We start from the raw sequence: 16,635 nt of genomic DNA, 5'->3' as shown, positions 1-16,635 counted from the left end.
GCTCCTCCTCATGTCCTGCCTGGCCTCCCAGAACTGACCACAGTGGCAGGAGTCTGCTCAGTCCTCCCTCGGGGTTGGGGAGTCCAGCCTGTGCCGACCTATAGCCTCTGCCCTCTGCCCAAAAAACCTCACCTTTCAAGGTCCTTAAGCCAGCAATCAATAAACGGCTCACCCTGCTCACCCCGATCATAGCCTCCAAGAGCTCCCACAAGGGCCAGGATCGCTGCCTCCTATTTGGGGTCTAACTGCTTCAGTCCTTCCTTGCATGGAGCCTGGACTCTAGGCAGGACCAGGGATTGTACTGTCTACCATTTTGAGACCCCGCTTCTTTCACGAGGTACCCAGTCTCTCTGAGACCCACATGTGAGGAAGGCAGACAGGCCTAGTGTGTTCTCGTCACCCCAAGGTCTCCCAGGTACGACTACAGAGGCGGGAATCTGTGGGGTTCCATCAGTCCTCACACAGGGCCCCCTCAGTCCTCCTTCAGGCACCTAACCTTGCCTCTGGGCAGAACATGGGATTCTCGGCTCTTCCCACCTGAAGCCCTGCCCCTTATACCAGGGCCCCAGTCTCTCCAAGACCCGAATGTCAGGAAGTCAGCACATGCCTGTTGCCCTCATCTACCCCCATGGTCTCCCCAGACTGACAACAGAGAAGAGCTTCTCTGAGGTCTCCTCTGATTGGTGTCCAGGGTCCTCTAGTCCCTTGTCAGGGTTCTCAACCTGACAACCGCAGCACCTGGGAATCAGCCCACCTGAGGCCCCACCCCATATGCAAGGTCCCCAGTCTGAGACCCGGATGTCAGGAAGTGAGACCAGGCATTTTGGGCTCATCCTACCCCAGGGCTGCCAAGGACCAACAGCAGCTACAGGCTTCTCTGAGTTCTCCTCTGATTGGGGTCCAGGGTCCCCTCAGTCCTCCCTCAGGGTCCTCAAGTAGAAACTTGGAGGAGCTGGGCTTCTTCCCTCTGCTCACCTGAGGCCATGCCCGCTAACCCAGGTCCCCAGTTTCTCTGAGACCCGGATGTCGGGAAATGCAGCATGTGCTCATCCACCCTCTGTGCTCCCTGAGCCTTGATGTGAGGATCCTGCCTCTGGTCAACACAAAGGGCATCCCCAGATCTGCCAGGGTTAATGATGAGGTCCCTGAGGGATGATATAAGGTAACTCCACTAATCCGTGCCCCTTCTGTCAGCCCTGGGTGACCCTGGTGGTGGGATGAGCACTTGGCAGCCTATTCTGACTTCCACTTCCGTGTCTCAGAGACATTAGACAACTGTTAGAAGGGGTAGGGCCTCAGATGGGCAGAGGGGAAGATCTTAGTTCTTTTGAGAGTCAAGGCGAAGACACTGAGGGAGGACTGAGGGGACCCTGGATCTCAGAGCACAGTGGGTTCTGGGAGGACATAGGGCAAACGAACACATGCTGCATTGCCTGACATCTGGGTGTCAGAGAGACTGGGTCCTGGTATAGGGGGCTGACTTCCTGACATCTGGGTCTCAGAGAGACTGGGGTCATGGTGTAAGGGCTGGGACCTTAGTAGGGGAGAGGAGAGAATCTGAAGTCCTACCCAGAGTAAAGGTGAGGTCCCTGAGGACGACTGACAGGATCCCGAGGGAAGACTGACAGAACCCCACAGATCCCCCGCCCTGTGTCAACCCTAGGAGCTCCTGGGGTGAGAAGAGCACACAAGGCCTGTGCTGACTTCCTGACATCTGGGTCTGTGAGAGACTGGGGACCTGGTGTGAGGAGCAGGGACTCAGGTGGGGAGAGGATGGAGGTCAGGTGAGTCAGCTCTTCCCATCAGGTGACCAAAGTATTGGAGCTTCAGCTTTAGCATCAGTCCTTCCAATGGATGTTCAGGGTTCACTTCCTTTAGGCTTGACTGGCTTGGTCTCCTTGCTGTCCAACAGACTCTCAAGAGTCTTCTCCAGCTCCACAGTAGTACTCTTTTATACATGGTAGTGTGTATCTGTCAATCCCAAACTCTTAATTTATCCCTTCCCCTGCTTTTCCCCTTTGGTAACCATAAGTTGTTCTCTGAGTCTGTATCTTCTCTGTAAATAATTTCATTTTTGTCATCTTTTTAGATACCATAGAATATTTGTCTTTCTCTTTCTGACTTATTTTGCTTAATATAATAATCTCTAGGTCCATCCATGTTGCCACAGATGGCATTACTTCATTATTTTTCATTTCTGAGTAGTGTGTATGTGTGTGTGTGTGTGTGTGTGTGTACCACATCTTCTTTATCCAATCATCCATTGATGGACATTTAGGTTGCTTCCATATCTTGTCTGTTGTAGATAGTGTTGCAATGAACATTGGGGTGTACGTATCTTTTCATATTAGAGTTTTGTCTTTTCCAGGTATATATTCAGGAGTGGGATTGCTGGATCATATGATAGTTGTGTTTGTAGTTGTTTAATGATCCTCCACACTGTTCTTCATATTGACTGTACCATTTTGCATTTCCACCAACAGTGTACCAGGGTTCCATTTGCTATCCACCCTCTCCAGCATTTATTCTTCATAGGTTTTATTGATGATGGCCATTCTGACCAGGGTAAAGTGATACTTCATTGGAGTTTTGATGTGAATTTGTCTAATAATTAGGAATGTTGAGCATCTTTTCAAGTGCCTGTTGGCCATCTATGTCGTCTTTGGAGAACGGCTTTTGTGTCAGGGCCACACTGGCTGGGTGGCTCAAACTACAAACCATATTGGTTCAGGAGGCCGGCAGCTGAGGTTGAGGTGTCAGCTGATGTTGACTCTCCTGAGGGCTGTGTGGAGAGTCTTTTCCATCCCTACTCCCTCACTTCCAGGGCATTGCTGGCCATGGTGGGCTTGTCTCGGCTCAGAGAGCTCTGCCTTCCTTTTCACCCCAATTCTCCTATGTGCCTGTCTCTAAATGTGTCCTTCGTATGGGGCCAGCCATCCTGTTAGAGGAGGGTCCATCCTAATGAGCTCACTTGACATCCATCAGCTCTGTGAAGACCTTTCCTTTATCTGTAAGCAGACGGCGTGGAGATGGACAGAAGGAGCCAGCCCTATGTGACACACCCATTCTGTGTCAGCGACTTGCAGGATGCTCAAACATATTGGGCTGAGGTCCGTCCCAGGGCTGTGAGCTTGGACGGCTCTGTGTCAGGCTCCTGACCTTTGTGGTTCTGTGTTTCTGCAGCCACTTGAGGCCCTGGGAGCCCTGGGAGATGAGGTTCAGCTGTCTTTCTGACCGACAGCCTTACACGGGTTTCATCTTAAATGGTGTCAAGACCCTGGAGATGCAGTGGCGGCCCGTGCTATGTGGACCCAGCACTGTACCCTAGCTGTCCACATCGTGCACCGGGACTAGGAGGATGCAGCCGGGAAGGAGTTGATATAGCAGAGGCTGGGGATGAGCTCTGCCCAGATCCAGGCCTTGCTGTGGGTCACTGACAAGTTCGGCCATGGAATGATCACGGGCAAGTGATGCCCTGCCCTGTGCTGCCCGCACGGCACCCAGTACTGCCCTGGATCTCAGCCTGGTTATGTTCATTTGTTTTCTGTTGAACCAGTTGGTGGGAGGAGGGGGCGAGCTGAGGGTTCTTCAGAGGGACAGTGAGTGTCCCTGGGCTGGGAGACAGTGGCCCGAGATGCCTGACCACCACTCGGGGCCTCCATCCCCTTTTGTGCTATGAGGCAGATGCACATCCAGCTCTGCACGTGGCACTTGTCTCTGTGTGAACATGTGGGTGTGTGTGTACTCACGTGTGTGTGTGTGCCCAGCAGAGACCATGAGAGGCAGGAATGCACCCAGCCTGGGTTCCATACCCCCACTGCCTGTAGCCGGGCCTAAGCAAGTCCCCTGACTCCCCAGGGGTGAGGCCCCACAGCAACATCAGTCTGCGGGTGAATCACTTGGGGACCTGATGCCTGCAGGCTCCCCACTGGGACCCTCCTGCTCTGTCCCTGTGTCCTGCAGTGAGTAGACTGACAGCTGCCTGTGGGCTGGTGGGTTCCTGGCACACCAGACTTCTCTTTTTTTTTTTTTTTTTGCTCCCTCCCTCGTTTGGCCTCACCCCAAATTCCCTTTGCTGAGATGAGCCTGTCTTAAATACTCAGCCAGAGGATTCAGTTCACCACAGTTCCCCGCCGTGGTAAGTCTTAGTCTCTAGCAGGTGTGACTTTTATTTATTTATTTATTTTAATTTTTTTTTCCATTTATTTTTATTAGTTGGAGGCTAATTACTTTACAATATTGTAGTGGTTTTTGCCATACATTGACATGAATCGGCCATGGATTTACATGTATTCCCCATCCCGATCCGCCCTCGCACCTCCCTCTCTACCCGATCCCTCTGGGTCTTCCCAGTGCACCAGCCCTGAGCGCTTGTCTCATGCATCCAACCTGGGCTGAGTGATCTGTTTCACCCTTGATAATATACATGTTTTGATGCTGTTCTCTCTAAACATCCCACCCTTGCCTTCTCCCACAGAGTCCAAAAGTCTGTTCTGTACATCTGTGTCTCTTTTTCGGTTTTGCGTATAGAGTTATCATTGCCATCTTTCTAAATTTCATATATATGCATTAGTATACTGTATTGATCTTTATCTTTCTGGCTTACTTCACTCTGTATAATGGGCTCCAGTTTCATCCATCTCATTAGAACTGATTCAAATGAATTCTTTTTAATGGCTGAGTAATATTCCATGGTGTATATGTACCACAGCTTCCTTATCCATTCGTCTGCTGATGGGCATCTAGGTTGCTTCCATGCCCTGGCTATTATAAACAGTGCCCACTTCTGGGCATACACACCGAGGAAACCAGATCAGAAAGAGACACGTGCACCCCAATGTTCATCACAGGTGTGACTTTTAATCACTTTGTTCTCCTTCTGTGTCCTGTCTTTGCACACAGGTCTCATGGACACTGGGGACACTTTGCTGTGCCCAGAAAACCTAGGACACGACCAGGTGGAGGAGCTGGAGATCAGGCCCTGTTACCGGACGTGGAACAGAAGTACCTGACTGTTCTCACCAATCACCGCTGACTGGTGAATCCTGTCCTGGAGAGGGGTGGGAAGGACATCTTACAGGTGGACATCCCTGAACACATGATTCCCCTTTGGGCAGGAGGCCTGTCCAAACTGGGATCTCAAGAGGAAAGTGACTGAGAAACCAGCTCATGGTGACACCATCCAGTCACCGCTGTGCCCTGGACGTGCCCATCTGGTTCAGTCTGAATGGGCCCCGCCCACTTGGTGTGGGGCCAGGGGCCAGACTCCCCTCATGCAGTGCTACTCTGGACACAGTGAGAGTCTCTGGGACTTTGTCCTTTATGAAAAGATGGTGTTGCCAGTCGTTTTGGCCCTGCTGGGTCTGGGTGGTTGAGAGAAATGTGTTGTTAGGAAACCAGTTAGTGTTTTTCCCTCTCTGTTCTGGTCCAAACTCCCCGATGTTGGAACAGTGTCCAGGGGGTGATGGGGAAGGCTGGGGGCTGGGCAAAGCATCGGCAGGCAGAGAGGCCCAACAGGCCCAGAAACAGGCCGTGGTGTGTCCTTACACATGACCCTTGTCCTACTGTAAAGTGTCCCTTGGCTCACAAGGCATGTGTGTAGGATGCAGTGCCTGGCCGGATGCTACACATCCAACGACAGACTCCTAAATACAGCTGTGAGGGCAGAGAGACAAAGGATGTTGTTCACCTTGTCGAACCATGTACTTGTCTTTGGGTTTGGGGTCATGGGATTTCAAGGCCCTTGGTGGGTGGGGTGACCCTTCTTTCCAGTCAGGCTCTTGGGGAGGACCCTGGATTGGGAGCTGGAGACACTCGGCTGCTGATCAAAAACTTGTGGCATTGTTAGGGGACCCTTGAGGAGCCCCTTCTGCTTCAGGGTGGATTATCACAGAAGGTGACAAAGCCAAGGTCAGGAACCCGATTGGGATGTCTACTGAGCAGCAGGCAAGGCCCAGGGACCTGTCCATCCTGGGCTCGCCTCAATGCTTGGCTCATGTGTCAGACCCTTGGTCAAGCGTGTGAAATGCTGCTGCTTCAAATGAAAAGGGACCATGGGGACTGGACCGAAGGTTGCCTAGGGCATGGGCTTCCAGCCTCATCTGGCTCACCCAGTGCCATGCGAATAGCATGGACATAGAGAAAGAACAGAGTCGCAGTTCTCGTTTGATTCTTTATTTACTCCTGTGGAGTTTTGCTTTACTTTATTAGAGCCAGAAATAGATTTTTGGTTACAAGAGAGTGCTTTTCACGGTCCCGAGGGATCTGGCAGTTCAGGGATTGGGCTTGTCCTTGAAATGCTCACAGAGGGCACACTTGTAATCTGAGATCTCACCCTGCTCTTCCTCTGACTCAGGGGCATCATCTGGGGCCATGACTGAAAGGGCCGCCATCAGGATGGAGTAACAGGTCTTGGACACATCCATCACTGAATCGTAATCTGGGTACTCCAGGGGGTTCCTAGGCAGTTCCCTTGAGCTGTTCCTTCCAGCAGTAGCCAGGGGCATAGATGTTGCATTGCTGGACATGCCCTCCCCACTGAGGCCACTGTGCTCACTGGGGAGATGGTTTCCTCCACCCTGCCTGTCTACACTGCCCATAGAGCAAAGGCCAGAGAACACAAGTGAGCGCCGGCTGGGGATTCTGCAAGCAGTTGGGATTCCCTTCTGGACTTTCCTGCCTGCTTCTTGGGTGCACTGGTTGTGGTGGAGTCAAGGAGAATGTCTGGTTTCCACCGCTTGCTTCTTTCTCTTTGGAATGGTTGTTGTGCTGGTGGCAGGCTGAGCAGTTGTTCGGGGTTGCCTTTCCTCCAGACGTTCTGCAGGAGGAGAGGCTTGTCTCTGAAAATTGGAGTTGCAATAGATCTGAAAGGACATGAATCACTTTAGCCATCGTGAGGGAGAAGAGCTGTTCCTCGCCACCTGCCTTCCCACCACCATCCCGGCCATGCCTAAGTATGGAGACAAGGTCTCTTCATTCTTGGCCGGTTGTGAGGCCCTAGCATGTCGATCCCTAGAGCTCCCCCTGGGCTGGCTTCTCTTGAGGTGTTACTGGTGCTCCCTGACATCAAGTGGCCCCTCAGGGTCTGGAGTCACCCCTGTGGGTCCTGTCTAAGGGGGGTGGTGGAACATGACAGACTCTGCTTTCTCCTCTTTCCTTAACTACTCTCTCACGAGAAAAATGTTATCCCGGGAAATGAAACCCGTCCAGCATTTGGCACATCTAGTCTAGTCTCCCCGCAAGGGCTTTCTATGTTAGCATCATCCTCTTCTTCCCTGCATAGTGACCTGAAGGGTGGGTTTTACTGAACCTGTACAGCTTCAGTTCACAGATGAAACTCTTGACGCTGTCTGTCTTGAAGATCTTGTCCACACATCTGTACTGGGGGAGATCTGCCTCTGTCTGGAAGAAATCTGCCTCGATGGCACTGTGTCTCCCTCATCATTCCAGTGCACAGAGGTAAAGGCCACGTCCTCCACGATCACCCAGAACTTCCTGGGGAAGGAGAGTCTGAGGATGGTGTTGTTCTCTTCCTCATTGGGCATTTCTGGGTTTGGGCCCTGTGGAGGTGGTTTGTCACAGAGGCCTGGATCTGGGCTCTCAGGTTGGTCACCCTGCTTCTGCAAAGCCTCCCCTGAATCCACATTTGGATCCGGGGAGGAATCATGGGGGTCCCCTGCTGAGGGCTCCCCATCAGTTGATGGGGGCAGTGGGGCTGCACGTGTCTCATGGGAACTCTGGCTAGCCATAGGGCCAGTCAATCTCAGGAGCATTCTCTACCCCAGCAGTGAATGCTCAGGGCAGAAAGGCCTCAGACCAGGGTCGGGGTGCCCAATAAATACTCTCTGGAGATTCTAGAATCTGGGTCACAGGCCAGGCAGGTAATTAAGTGGTCAGCTTCCTTAAAAGATAACAGTATTTACTGTTGAAGATGAAAGTGAGGTTCAGGAAGGGGGTGAAATATGGACTTTTGTTTTTACTCAATTGTATCATTTAATATTATAATTATTGGATAAATGTTTGTCCAAGTAAATAAAAGGATAAATATATGTGACTTACCATTCAAGAGGGAAAACCAGACACAAACAATACCTATAGAATGATCCCATTTGAATAAAGCAAAGCACATTGTATATGTATATATTTACATATATGAATGTTAAAGGAATAACATTGGAAGGGTGTTCACTGAGAGTTCGACAGTGTTCATCTCTGTGAAGGGAAGGGGACAGAGTTGAGAGTGTGACACTCTTTCTTCTCTATTCTTCCCATTGTTTGTACTCTTTACAAAGAAAATATAGTCAGGGAGCATGGTAGCTGCTTTTATGTGTCAACTTGGCTAGGATTTACTGCCCAGTTGCTTGATTAAACATGTCTCTAGATGTTGCTGTGAAGTTCTTTTTAGATGTGATTGACGTTTAAATTAGTGGACTCTAAATAGATTATTCTCCATAATCTATGTTGGCTGCATCCATACAGTTGAAGGCTTTAAGAGAAAAAGACTGAGGTCCCTCAAAGAGGAAGAAATTCTGCCTCCAGACTGCCTTTGGACTCAAGCTGTAAAATTAACTTTTCCCTGAGCCTTCAGCCTACATGCCTGCACTGAACAATTCAAAGATACAGATATAGATACAGATATAGCTATAGATACAGATATGTGTGTGTGTGTGTGTGTGTGTGTGTGTTTCAAACACATGCATTGGAGCTGAAAAGGCCTGACTGGGAATTCCAGCTTCCTCACTTTTGTGTTCTTACCCAGTTAAATTAAACTTTATAGATTTCTATTTACTCGTTGGTATAAACAAGGGAAATAATGGAAATAATCATTTGCCTTACTCTGAAAATCAAATGATATAGTGCTTGCCTGGTTCATTGAGCATTATCACAATTCAGCAAATGCCATTTATTGTGATTAAATTTTTTTTTCAGTTTTCAGGGTAGTTTTCGGCAGACAAATTTGTCTGAGAACAACAGGAAAATCCCATTAAAACATGATGTATTCCCACCACAAAAACATAAATGATAGTTATGTGATTTGACAGACGTGTTAGCTAACCTTAAGGCTGTAACACATTACAACATATAAGTGTATAAAGTCAATACATTGCACACCTTAAACTTACATGATGATATATGTCAATTACATCTCATTTTAAAGGAATTTAAAAATATATATAATGTAGGATAATGGCATGAGGGTGGACTAGGAATAACTATAAATGTGAAGGGTACCTAAAGCTCATCTACATGGAGGATTTGTTACCGGGTCCAAGCTCTTCAGGTGGCGCAGGGGGTAAAGAATTCGTCTGCCCATGCAGGAGATGTAAGAGACGTGGGTTGAATCCCTGGGTTGAGAAGATCTCCTGGAGGAGGGCATGGCAACCCACTCCGGTATTCTTGCCTGGAGAATCCCACGGACAGAGGAGCCTGGCGGACCAGAATCCATAGCGTTGCAAAAAGTCGGACACGGCTGAAGCTACTTAGTATGCATGCAAACACACCAAGCTCATACTGCTAAGCACATGACAGGCCAAATACATAGAAAGACAAAGTGTTGGGGCAAGCAATAGTGACTTTATTCAGAAAGTCAGTAGATGAGAAAAATGGATCATTCGTATCCCAAAGAACCATTTTACCCGAGTTAGAATTCAGGCTTCTTTTATAGTAAAAAGGGAGAGTGTGGCTGGTTGTTGCAGACCTCTTGGTACCAGACAGACCCTGGAAGAAATGTGATAATTCCTTGTTCTTGGAGGTGTCTAGGTAGGTCACATCATGAAATTCCTGTTAACCTTCAATAAGACAAATGTTACTTTCTGTTCTGCAACTTTTTATCTCTGGATGAATGAAAAGTGTTGTGACTTTTAAGGTTACAGCCTGGGAGTCAGAGACTTGAGAAAAAGTCTATTATATATTTTAGGCTATAGGCAATGTTCTCTTACTGATTGAAGAGATGAAGGTGCAGAGCCAGCATGACTAAGCACAGGTGACAGAGCACAAAGATTAGAGCTAAAGGAAGAGATTCAATAGGGGGTCAGACTTGTTCTTCTCTGATACAGATTTATGGGATTTTCTACTGTTCATTGGACTGTTAATATACATGAACATTTTTTCCTTTGTATATATGCAATATTTAACAACAATAACATTAGATTACTAAATAGCAAAAACAATTATTTAAAGTATGACAAAAAAGTTTAAAGCCATTGGAGAACTACTGAAGTGATCAGGACTTAAGGAGCCAACATGCTGGAGAAAGGAGAACCATGGAAAGATACACTGACATATTGCAGCTTCTTTTCCTCTGGAGAAATTTTCCAATTCTAGGGCACAGTGAAGGAGGATGAGAATCCACGCTTCATCCAGGTAGATGGCGATATCTGGGGACCAGAAAACCAACGCAGCTTTCAGTGGTCTCACAGGCCCAGAGAAACAAAATTAGAGACTTAAGGAGCCAAGATTGCAATGAGAAAGAAGAGATGGAGGACTGAGTCTGTCACATTGCAGTCAGAAGCTAATGAGCTAAGCAGAAAGCCTTTCTAAGACAGATAATAGTATTTGTCTCATGGTAAGAAAAAGAAATAAAAAACATTCATTATTAGAAAAGAAAAACCGCTATTAGCTGAGGACAACATTTTCTATATATAAAAATCTCATGAAGTGAAAGTCGCTCAGTCATGTCCAAATCTTTGCAACACCATGGACTGTTGGACTATACACTGTATAGTCCAACAGTCCATGAACTTCTCCAGACCAGAATACTGGAGCAGGTAGCCTTTCCCTACTCCAGGGGATCCTTCCAATCCAGGGATCGAACCGAGGTCTCCCGCATTGCAGGCAGATTTTTACCAGCTGAGCCACAAGGGAAGCCCAGGAATACTGGAGTGTGTAGCCTATCCCTTCTCCAGTGGATCTTCCAGACCCAAGAATCAAACCATGGTCTCCTGAATTGCAGGCAGATTCTTTACTAACTGAGCTATCAGGGAAGTTCCCAAATCTCATAGAATCTACCAAGAAAAACCTACTAGAAGTAATAAGTGACTTTAGCAAGGTCGCAGGGTATATGTGTGCTAGTCGCTTACTTGTGTCTGACCACATAACCCCATGGGCTGTAGCCCGCCAGGCTCCTCTGTCCATGGAATTCTCCAGGCAAGAATACTAGAGTGGATTGTCATTTCCTTCTCCAGGAGATCTTCCTGACCCAGGGATTGAACCCGGGTCTCCTGCATTACAGGCAGATTCTTTACCATCTGAGCTGTAGGGAAGTCTGGGACTTCAAAGGGGTATGAGAAAGCTTTGGGGGGGGGGGATGGAAATGTTTATTATCTTGATTGCCATGATGGTTGCATGGGTGTATACAGATATCAACATTAGTCAAAGTGTACACTTTAAGAATATGCATTTCAATTATACCTGAGTAAGGGTGTTTAAATAAAAAGATTACGTGAAAAAGGAGATGGCTGACAGAGACAGAAGACATCAATGCCTGAAGGCTCTGAAAAGGTTGGAAAATGACCACAGTGAGGAGTCTGTAATCAGAGAGTGGGATGCTTGAATCACTGATGATCGAGGTGGGAGAGGGCAGTTATAGGAAATGACAATGCCTGGGAAGTGACCAGGGGAAGTGGGTGGCTGAGGTAGAGGTTGTTTTCCTGCATATTGCATACTGTTCTTTTTGCCTAAGCACGACCTTCCTTACTCTTTGCCTGGCCAAGTCCTACTCATCCTTCATGTCTCAGCATCCCTGTCCCTTCACCAACAGCACCTCAACTGGCATTCCTGTCCCCATCTAAGTTAGGTTCTTCTCTAAAGCGATTTTGTAGTACTTGCCTTTCTTAAGCACTTAACACAATGATTACATATGTATTCCTGCAATTCCTTCAGCAATTCAAAGCTCCACAATGGCAGGAACCATGAGTGGTTTTGATGTCCCTTGTATCTAGCATCTGTGGTGAAGCATTGCTGTTGTCATTGCTCAGTCGCTCAGTCATGTCAAATTCTTTGCAACCCCATGGACTGCAGCATGCCAGGCTTCCCTGTCCTTCACTATCTCCTGGAGTTTGCTCAATCTCATGTCCACAGAGTCGGTGATGCCATCCAACCATCTCATCCTCTGTCTCCCCCTTCTCCTCCTGCCCTCAGTCTCTCCCAGCATCAGGGTCTTTTCTAACGAGTCAGCTCTTCCCATCGGGTGACTAAAGGATTGGCGCTTCAGCCTCAGCATCAGCCCTTCCAATGAATATTCAGAGTTGATTTCCTTCAGGATTGACTGGTTTGATCTCCTTGCTGTCCAAGGGACTCTTAAGAGTCTTCTCCAAGACCACAGTTCCAAAGCATCAATTCTTTGGCACTCAGCCTTCTTTATGGTCCAACTCTCACATCCATATATGACTACTGGAAAAACCATAGCTTTGCCTAGACGGACCTTTGTCAGCAAAGTAATGTGTCTGCTTTTTAATAGGCTGCATCTCTAGCATCTGGGGCAATGCGTGGCAAAACATACATCTTTCATATTTTCCAACTCCAGCTTGATTTCCTGAAGGACCTGAACTGACACATTTCATCTGAGGGTAGGGAGTACCTCTCCTTCTCCTCTTTCATGGCAAAGGTAGGAGAAAAGCCAAAACATTTGCTGTCCCATAGTCAAGCATGTGTCTCTACCAGGGCCCATAAGCACACCAGAAGCTATTTCTAGAAAGACATATAATCTCTGATGTTGATGGCATGGCCTTCCTCCAGAACTCCAGGGACCTAGGTGGCAATTGTCTTGCATGGGCTGGCCTTGAACTTGACACTGCACCCCTGCCCATTACTGTTACAGCTGACACCATGAAGACTGTCATAAAAGATGGTCCACACAACTGCTTTCACTGCAGCTTGGACGTGCTGCAGGTTTCTGCCAGCTCTGGGCATTCTGCATCACCTGATATATGGACTGCAACAATAATCCTGCTGTCTTCTTTGGGGTGGAGGATTCAAGATGCAATGATTTGTCTTGCACGATGGAGGGGGCATCCTAGCATGCTTCTGATTACTGAACTCCTAAAAGCTTCACTGAATTGTCAGCTCCCTGGATTTTCATTGGGTTTACTTCCCATGATCTTGAGCAGATGTGTCTTACAGACACATGTGCTTATCTCTTATCTTGTCAAGTCGACAAGATCATGTCAGTTTAACTGATCTGAGTGATGTTCTATGGGCTGTCTAGATGATTCCCATCTCGTTGTACTATGTTATGAGGACGGGTAAGATGTAGGGCAGGAGAGTTAACATAGCAGTGGAGTAAACTGTAAAGATGTCTGTCCATATGATTGTGACCTACTTCTCATCCTCTTTCTCTGATTGGTTGGAATAGAAAGGAATGTACTCATTGAATCAATGGCCACATAACATGGACCTAAGGGCTTATTAGTCTGCTTGAGCAATTATACCACATCCAGCACACAGCATCCACAACTGGAATTACTACTTGGTGAAACCTGGAGTATACAGCCATTCTACAGAATTCATCCACTTTCTGCAGTCACCAGACTAGCAAAGCAAATGAAGATATGATGGGGACCACCATTCCTACATCTTTTTAAAGTGGCTCTAATCCCTGCCATGTCTCCTGTGATATTGTTTGTAATTGACTTGATTGTATGTGTCTGTTGGAGCAGGTGGGGTGGGAGTGGTGTGCATTTCCATAGACTTGCACATAACTTCCACCAAAGTAAAGACAATGAAAGTCCACCTCAAATTTGGTTTGGATGTGGAGACCAATGACACCCCCACACACACACACTCCACCCATATCAAGAATTCAAGAAATGGTTCATTACTTTCAGAACCAAGGGTTCTGAAAAGAGCAGGACAAGGGTCTCAACCAGTTGTGATGTGACTTTTGAGAGCAAGGAACAGAGAGTGGCCCGGGATTTTACCATGGAGAAGAGGTGGGGCCAAAGTGAGAGTTCTCACATGTGGTCCCCCACATACATGGTTCTGATCTCCCTGTGGTGTCAAAGGAAGGAGCACCCAGGCTTTCCTCCCAGTTTGTCCAGATATAATGCACAAGGGGAAGAGTAAGGGCCAACTGAAAAAGGAAAGGCCAAATTCTACCAATGGTAAGAGATGGGGGAGGTACTCTTCCCTGCACTGATCTTTTCCCTGTCATGTACCTTTGCCTCCTGTGACATAGATGAATTGACCATAAACACTGGGCTCTATTTCTAGGCTCCCTCTTCTGTTCCACTTGTCTGTGTGTCTGTTGTCATGCCAATACCATACCTGTTTCATGACTGTAGCTTTGCAGTGTCGTCTGAAATCATGGAGCCTGGTTCCTGAGGCTCTCCCCTTCTTTCTCAATTTGTGGCAACCACGGCAGTAAATCTGTGCCCATGGCAGACTGACCTTGACCAGAGGCAGCTGCTTCCCAAGTTTCTACCAGAGCTGCCTAAGTTTATTTTGCTCTGCATAACTAGGAGGGACTCTCCATGACAGGAGCCAGCTGCTCTCCACCTCCCAACGCAGGAGGCTGTTTGGAGCAGAGACACGTCCAGAACTATGGTCCACATTTGCTATCACCTAGGGTAAGTCACTCAAGCTTGTTTTGCATTACATTTGTTTGTTCAGTACTTGATAACACCTTCTGTGATAATCAGAGCTCTGTTCTATCCTATAGTCACCCTAGGGTATGAGAAAGGTGATTTTCTTTAGCACTCCATGGCCACTATCTTCTATAAACTATGTTGAGGGAAAAAAATTGGTTAAGATGAAATGTCTGAAATTTCAAAACTGTTTTTTTCTGCATATGCAGTTGGAAAAAAGTTTGCTTGATGAAATACTTTTTTCAGAATTCTGACACTGAGAAAATAAAAATATTTCCTGGAGAAAGCATGAAGTTAACTAAGTAAATTTAACTTTCTCCCACTGTTATTTTTGGCTTTGTGTTTGTGGGGAGAATTGCCATGACTCGTGTGGTCATTATTCCCTGTCTTTCCATTTTCACATTGTTTGTTTTTAATAAGAGGAATCTTTGTTTGAAAAAGTTGAAGAAATTGTTGAACTTCATCTTTTTGTTTTTGCCTTGCAGGAATTATTCTTTGTGTGTGTGTTTGTAGTTATCTTGCGTGTAAGTGTGCTGGCTATGGGGAAGTCAAATTTGTTTCCTGAATGCAGCACCTTGAGGTTCATTCTCCAGAATGGGACCATTTTGGGTAATAATCCTTCTGAGATAACTTGCAAATAAGCACGACTTAATTAATTCAAAACTATCAGCACTTACAAATTAAATACTTTTTAATATTTAGAAAACTGACCAAAATGAATGTCAAACCTGTTGATCTGGGCAATATTCAGTACTGAATTGATATCTGGTATTGAAACTAGGTTAAGTTTGTTGGTTTTCTAAATGTAACACAACTGTTGTACCTAAGTTTATTAGAGATCAAATAAGACCTTATATCTGTTGCAAATGTGTCAGCAAGAACATATCAAGAACTTGATACGATGAAACATTAAGTCTATCTAAAATAGCCTTCTCCAGATTTGGGTAACTTGAAAGTGATCCATGTTAAATGGCAAGAATTCATTGACTATCTGGGTCACACTTCAAATAGGATAAAATTGATGTCCCCTCTCCATGGAATATCCCACCTCTGAAATGCTGTCCAGTAGAACTCTCTGAGCATTCTTTGGCACTGCCTTTCCTTGGGATTGGAATGAAAACTGAGCTTTTCCAGTCCTTTGGCCATTGCTGAGTTTTCCAAATTTGCTGGGATATTGAGTGCAGCACTTTCACAGCATCATCTTTTAGGAGTTGAAATAGCTCAACTGGAATTCCATCACCTCCACTAGCTTTGTTCATAGTGATGCTTCCTAAGGCCCATTTGACTTCACATTCCAGGATATCTGGCTCTAGGTGAGTGATCACAACATCATGATTATCTGGGTTGTGCAGATCTTTTTTTGTATAGTTCTTCTGTGTATTCTTGCCACCTCTTTTTAATATCTTCTGCTTCTGTTAGGTCTCTACCATTTCTGTCCTTTATTGAGCCCATCTCACATGCTAGTAAAGTAATGCTTAAAATTCTCCAAGCCAGGCTTCAGCCTACGTGAACCGTGAACTTCCAGATGTTCAAGCTGGTTTTAGAAAAGGCAGAGGAACCAGAGATCAAATTGCCAACATCCACTGGATCATTGAAAAAGCAAGAGAGTGCCAGAAAAACATCTATTTCTGCTTTATTGACTATGCCAAAGCCTTTGACTGTGTGGATCACAATAAACTGTGGAAAATTCTGAAAGAGATGGAATGCCAGGCCCCCTGACCTGCCTCTTGAGAAACCTGTATGCAGGTCAGGAAGCAACAGTTAGAACTGGACATGGAACAACAGCCTGGTTGCAAATAGGAAAAGGAGTATGTCAGGGCTGTATATTGTCACCCTGCTTATTTAACTAATATGCAGAGTACATAATGAGAAATGCTGGGCTGCAGGAAGCACAGGTTGGAATCAAGATTCCCGGGAGAAATATCAATAACCTCAGATACGCAGATGACACCACCCTTATGGCAGAAAGTGAAGAACTAAAGAGCCTCTTGATGAAGGTGAAAGAGGGGAGTGGAAAAGTTGGCTTAAAGCTCAACGTTCAGAAAACTAAGAT

At 46.6% G+C, this 16,635-nt stretch overlaps 2 pseudogenes; one reads left to right on the top strand and one right to left on the bottom strand.

Annotated features, from left to right (window-relative positions):
* The first annotated feature begins 3,211 nt into the window (after positions 1–3,211).
* On the top strand, positions 3,212–5,158 carry LOC122690376 (annotated as a pseudogene).
* A 1,114-nt stretch (positions 5,159–6,272) lies between these two features.
* Positions 6,273–7,748, bottom strand: LOC122689495 (annotated as a pseudogene).
* Positions 7,749–16,635: the final 8,887 nt, after the last annotated feature.

This window comes from Cervus elaphus, chromosome X (assembly GCF_910594005.1).
Source record: "Cervus elaphus chromosome X, mCerEla1.1, whole genome shotgun sequence".
Taxonomy (NCBI): Eukaryota; Metazoa; Chordata; class Mammalia; order Artiodactyla; family Cervidae; genus Cervus; species Cervus elaphus.
The sequence above is the reverse complement of the archived record's forward strand: the minus strand, read 5'-3'. Positions and strand labels throughout refer to the sequence as shown.